Source organism: Berghia stephanieae, chromosome 13, assembly GCF_034508935.2.
Source record: "Berghia stephanieae isolate SIO BIC M18660-M18661 chromosome 13, UCSD_Bste_1.3, whole genome shotgun sequence".
Classification (NCBI taxonomy): Eukaryota; Metazoa; Mollusca; class Gastropoda; order Nudibranchia; family Aeolidiidae; genus Berghia; species Berghia stephanieae.
The window spans coordinates 15801015-15806791 of record NC_088372.1 but is presented as its reverse complement, the minus strand read 5'-3'; the positions used below and the strand labels follow the sequence as shown (position 1 = coordinate 15806791).

General features: G+C 34.9%; 1 protein-coding gene across 1 annotated transcript in view; it reads left to right on the top strand.

Moving 5' to 3' along the window:
- Positions 1–5777, top strand: part of LOC144959014 (uncharacterized) — a 30028-nt gene that overhangs the window by 9879 nt on the left and 14372 nt on the right. The gene's annotated exons all lie outside the window — the stretch shown is intronic.

Here is a 5777-nt window from a genome sequence, read left to right as displayed (position 1 = left end):
GTATCCCGACATGGCGTGGTTAGCTGGTATGTTTTTGTCCCTGCGTAGTATGTGACCGAAAAGTTGCCATCGTTGTTGTAAAATGTCAAGGGAGATTGGTCTTTCTTTTGTGATCTTATAGAGTGATTCATTTGAGATCTTTTTTTGGGTATTTGATGTCCAGTAACCTTCTTAGTTGTGTGCGATGGAAGGCATCCAGATGTGCTTCTTCGGATTTTGTCAACGCCCAAGTGCCGCAATTATACAGAAGTACCGGTATTACAAGAGCACGGTACAGTTTCAGTTTGGTTTTTCTCTTTATTTTGTCACCTCTAATCATTGGTGAGTTTACTGAGTGCGGCGTTTGATAGCTGTGTTCTTCTTTGTACATCCTCGGTGTCTCCAATTAGTGAGCCGACTTTCTTTGTTCTTTTCCATTCCTCTTTGTTCCTCGATATTGTTGTAAATTCGGTTTTGTTTCGTTTAATCTCAGTGACAAGACAGAAACTTTTTTTCAAGAGTATTTATTTAAGTGTATAATAATGATAATAATAATAATAATAATAATAATAATAATAATAATAATAATAATAACAATAATAATAATAATAATAATAATAATAATAATAATAATAATAATAATAATAATAATAATAATAATAGTAATCATAATATAATAATATAAATAATAATAATAATAATAATAATAATAATAATAATAATAATAATAATAATAATAATAATAATAATAATATAATAATGGTGATGTTATTATTATTATTATTATTATTATTATTATTATTATTATTATTATTATTATTATTATTATTATCATTATCATTATCATTATTATTATTATTACCATTATCATCAGCTTCATCATCAATTCAACTTCAAATGATCTGATTTGAAATATGAAATCATGGTTTTTACTCTATGAGATAACTATACTCTTTCCTTTAATTAAAACGCACGAATTTTACCAATTGTCACTATAAACTCAATTTTCATCATTTTATCAACACGACATTCATAATAGCATGTTAAGCGTCTTATATGAAGCAGTGAGGTATGTCCCAAAATAGTGTTCCAACAAAACAGGAACGAATTCATTTTCATTGCACAAGGAAACATTCTTCCCACGTATAAATCCAATCAACATCGAAGGAAAGACTTGAGATTCTATAAGAAAAAATAAACTATGCACAGAGTAGGCCTCAAGATTAAAGTGTTTTTGATTGAGGGCACATTCCCATAATAATATCACAAAAAGGTGCTTTAAAAATCTTTACAAAGGGTCCCAGTAATATACGTCCATAGCAATCTAATAGGGAATGAGATTAGCGGAAGATTAGCGTCCCTTGATTGGATGTCACGAGCGGAAAAGTTATTAGAGAGAGAACGTCATGTTGGTTGTGCGGCATGATACACTTCACCAAAAGCGAGGACGAGAGAGACGCATGCGCAAAACCACTTTGACGTTCTCTCTGTAAGGTGACGTCCAATCAAGGGACGCTACTCTTCCGCTAATCTCATTCCCTATATTAGCGACGAAGTTGAAGACGAGACCTGGCTCATGCAACGCTTATTTGCTGCTTCTTTTCGATAGATAACGTTGCTATTTATGACTTGCCAATCTCCATGACCAAATAAGCGCTACTTTATTTTGAGGAAACACATTATTAATGCGCTTTTAGGGCCAAAATACGGGAATGTTGACTAAAAAAATAGGCTGGATAAACACTTTTTAAAAGCAATTTGTGGGACAGTGTGGCTCAGCGGTACGGTGTTCGCTTCGTACCCGAAAGGTACCGAGTTCGATCACCCACCGCTGCGCTGTGTGGCCTTCAGCAAGTCACCTCGCCTAGCCCAATTTGCGGCGCTGCACTGCGGCGGACGCCTGGGTTATTCCAGTCTTCCCTTGGAATAGACCCTAGAGACAAATGTCCCTGTGGGGTGAATAAAGGAAATTTTATTTATTTTATTATATTTATTTTATTGTATCAAAATAGGGGGAGGAGAGGGGATAGTAACTGTGGAAAGTTGAAGGTTACTACTTAATATCGTTTCCCCCCTATATTATGTAAACCATATTTTCCAGATGATCACCACAGAAAATTACAGGGGTTTTTTGTATCCTCTTCTAACTCGATTAAATAAAAACTCAGCAAATGTCAGGCTTGAATTTTGTGTAGTTTCCAAGTTGGAAATATGTTCTTATAATCTTTTTTTTTTTTTTTTTGGGGGGGGGGGGGGGGGGGGGGGGAGGAGTGAGAATGTCAATATCAATCTATTTAGAGAGAAAATATGATTTATCTTTTTAAATGGTTGAAGTTGGCTGGTAAATCTGTAACTGACCAGGTACTCATTTTACAAAATATTGTAATAAATAAAATGTGAAATTGAATGTAAGCTTCAATTTTATATACAAAAACAGATAAAATGGACGTTTTTGTTTATTCCTCTTAACAACGCAACTACCACATTATCTCATTCGTCTGTAGTGTTTCATTCATCCTGATTCATTGATAAAGGGGAAACCTGAAACGTCCATTTTAAATCTGTTTTCGTATATTAAATTGAAGTTTACATTCCACTTTACATTATTTATTTATTCGAGCTTCGAGCTGCAACATTTACAAAATAGCGTGGTGAGAACGTTTGACTAAGTAGCCTTTTCAAAGTCCTCAACTTTGCACCGCCGTCAACGAGATTCATATCCTCGTTCACGAGGTCCGACGTTTAGTGTAATAGAACTAGCCGCAGTGGCGTGGCATGCTTACAGTATAAGGTGGTGCCAGAATTAGAAGAAAATTACTTAAAACAGGCTATATTTGTAAACACAAAAGAGAGAAAATAATATACAGGAAAGACTTACTCAAATAAGTAAGAGGCGGTATTTACAATTTCTCAGTTTTATTGTATATTGTAAATGCTGTAATCTATTTTTAAAAGATGGATGTGGTGCCAGGCACCAAATCAACTAATATAGTCACAAACTTGCATAACAGTAGGTTACGTTACAATGAAAAATAAATGGACAATGAATAAATTTGATTGGATCTGTGTACCAAAAGGGAGTGGTAGTATTGGTTCATTTCGCTGTAATATATATATTTTCAATTCTTGACCGGTGCCTCAATTTGGATACCAATGCAATGTTGACAAAAGGAGAGTAATGCTATATGAACTCCCTTTTCCCTTCATTCTATTCTAGATGTAGAATTTTGCACTGTCGGAGTCTTTTTCATTGGACAAAATAGATAGAAAAAAAAAGTGTCAATTGATACATTTTGGGCTTTAATCAGTGGCGTGGCATGCTTACAATATAAGGCGTTGCCAGAATCAGAAGAAAATGACTTAAAACATTCTATTTTTGTAAATACAAAAGAAAAAGATATAAAGAAAAGACTTAGTCAAATTAATAAGAGGCGGAATATACCATTTATCAGTTTTATTATTTTTAAAAATTATGTAATCCATTTTTAAAAGATGGATGCCGTGCCAGGCACCAAATCAACCAATATAGCCACGTCTTTAATTATCTACAACACTATAAAAGGGCTTTTATATAGTGCAATATCACTAAACGTGCTCAAAGTGCTTTACAAGGGGTCCTTGGCCAACAACAACATTTAACATGTAGGACGGGACATGCCGCCTGTTGTTAGGCGATATTACATTTTTTTCGGACAGAGACAACGCTGTTAGCGGCCAGGTACTCATTTTACACCTGATTTCGGTGAGAGAATGTGATGAGTAAAGAGCCTTTTCCGAGGACTCAACTATGCGCCGAGCAAGGCTCGGACCCATGACCTTTCGATCCGCAAGCGAGTGTCATACCACTAGACCACACTAAGTAAAATACCTCGGTGTGGAAATAACAATATAAAGTAGAACAAACAGGATATCGCAAATAATATGATATCAAAAGCCAACAGAACAATTAATGTGTTTATTTACGTATTTGATATCTAAGACGATAGGTATCCATATAACATTCGCGCTCATTCCTGCAAATTGTTCAATCACCATTGGAGTACGATAGTACTGGAGTAGGCCACATCTCCAAAAAGATAACGCATTGGAATTGACACAGAAGAGAGTTGACAGACGTATTTTCAGTTATTTGTAACAACAAACAAGTGCCTCATTTGTGGTAAAAAGCCAAAGCTTTGACAACCTTCAGATCAGACCAAAAAAACCCACAAAAATTAAAAAGAGCCAATTTATATATATCTACTCTCCACAAGATCTGCCACAAACGAATTGATGTTAACTTCCCAGAGAGGATATACGATTGACACAGCAAGATCAAACGTACACTCAAAGTCCTTCAGCCCGTTCTCTATTCGACTATGGAATCGGTTACCACCTAGTGATATTTGACCGCCCTGTTTATTTTCATCATTCAATATCACCTTGTTTTATCAATAAAACCCTCAAGCACCAAAGTTTATTGAATGACATGTTCAACAATCCGTCAACAATTTCTTATTTATTGCTTATTTATTAATAATCAAATGATGTTCAGTCCTCAAAATTAAAGTTTTTACATAACGAAGAAGAAGAAGAAAAAGAATAGGAGGAGGAGGAGGAGTTTGAGGAAGGGGAGAAGGAGGAGGAGGAAGAAGAAGAGGAGGAAGAGAAGGGGGATGAGGGGGAAAATAATAATAATAATAATAATAATAATAATAATAATAATAATAATAATAATAATAATAATAATAATGATAGCAATAATAATAATAATAATGATAATAATAATAATAATAATATAATAATAATAATAATAATATAATAATAATAATAAGAAGAAGAAGAAGAAGAAGAAGAAGAAGAAGAAGAAGAAGAAGAAGAAGAAGAAGAAGAAGAAGAAGAAGAAGAAGAAGAAGAAGAAGAAGAAGAAGAAGAAGAAGAAAAAGAAGAAGAAGAAGGAGGAGGAGGAGGAGGAGGAGGAGGAGGAGGAGGAGGAGGAGGAGGAGGAGGAGGAGGATATTGAGGAAGAAGAGAAGTAGGAGAGGGAGGAGGAGGAGGAGGAGGAGGAGGAGGAGGAGGAGGAGGAGGAGGAGGAGATTGAGGAAGAAGAGAAGTAGGAGAAGGAGGAGGAGGAGGAGGAGGAGGAGAAAGGGGAGAAGGAGGAAGGGAAATAGAAGAAGAAGAAGAAGAAGAAGAAGAAGAAGAAGAAGAAGAAGAAGAAGAAGAAGAAGAAGAAGAAAAGGAGGAGGAGGAGGAGGAGGAGGAGGAGGAGGAGGAGAGGAGGAGGAGGAGGAGGAGGAGGAGGAGGAGGAGGAGGAGGAGGAAGGGAAATAGATGAAGAAGAAGAAGAAGAAGAAGAAGAAGAAGAAGAAGAAGAAGAAGAAGAAGAAGAAGAAGAAGAAGAAGAAGAAGAAGAAGAATTAATAACAAAAACAAAACTACTACCATAGATATTTGAATTTGTTAAGCAGTGTCAGTCGATATAAAATTATTACGAATTACATGATTTTAGAATAATGTTTCCATTTAGACAACTAATTTGTAGTTTTACGTCTTTATCTTATCAAACAAACCCAAGTTCCGTTACATTTTTCTATGGTATTATTTTTCAACCATTCAATTTCATTTTTACATCACCATTTTTGCTAGAGTAATTCAATTTTCACCAAATCGTCTTATTTAACCTTCAATCCCCAACGGCTGATGGCCTCCTACCAATTCATTAATATTCAAACCACGTCCTGACGAGTCTGCATTTATTTTGAAATCATTAATATTAAATTAACATTACGACAGTATTAATTTGTATTAATTATAAG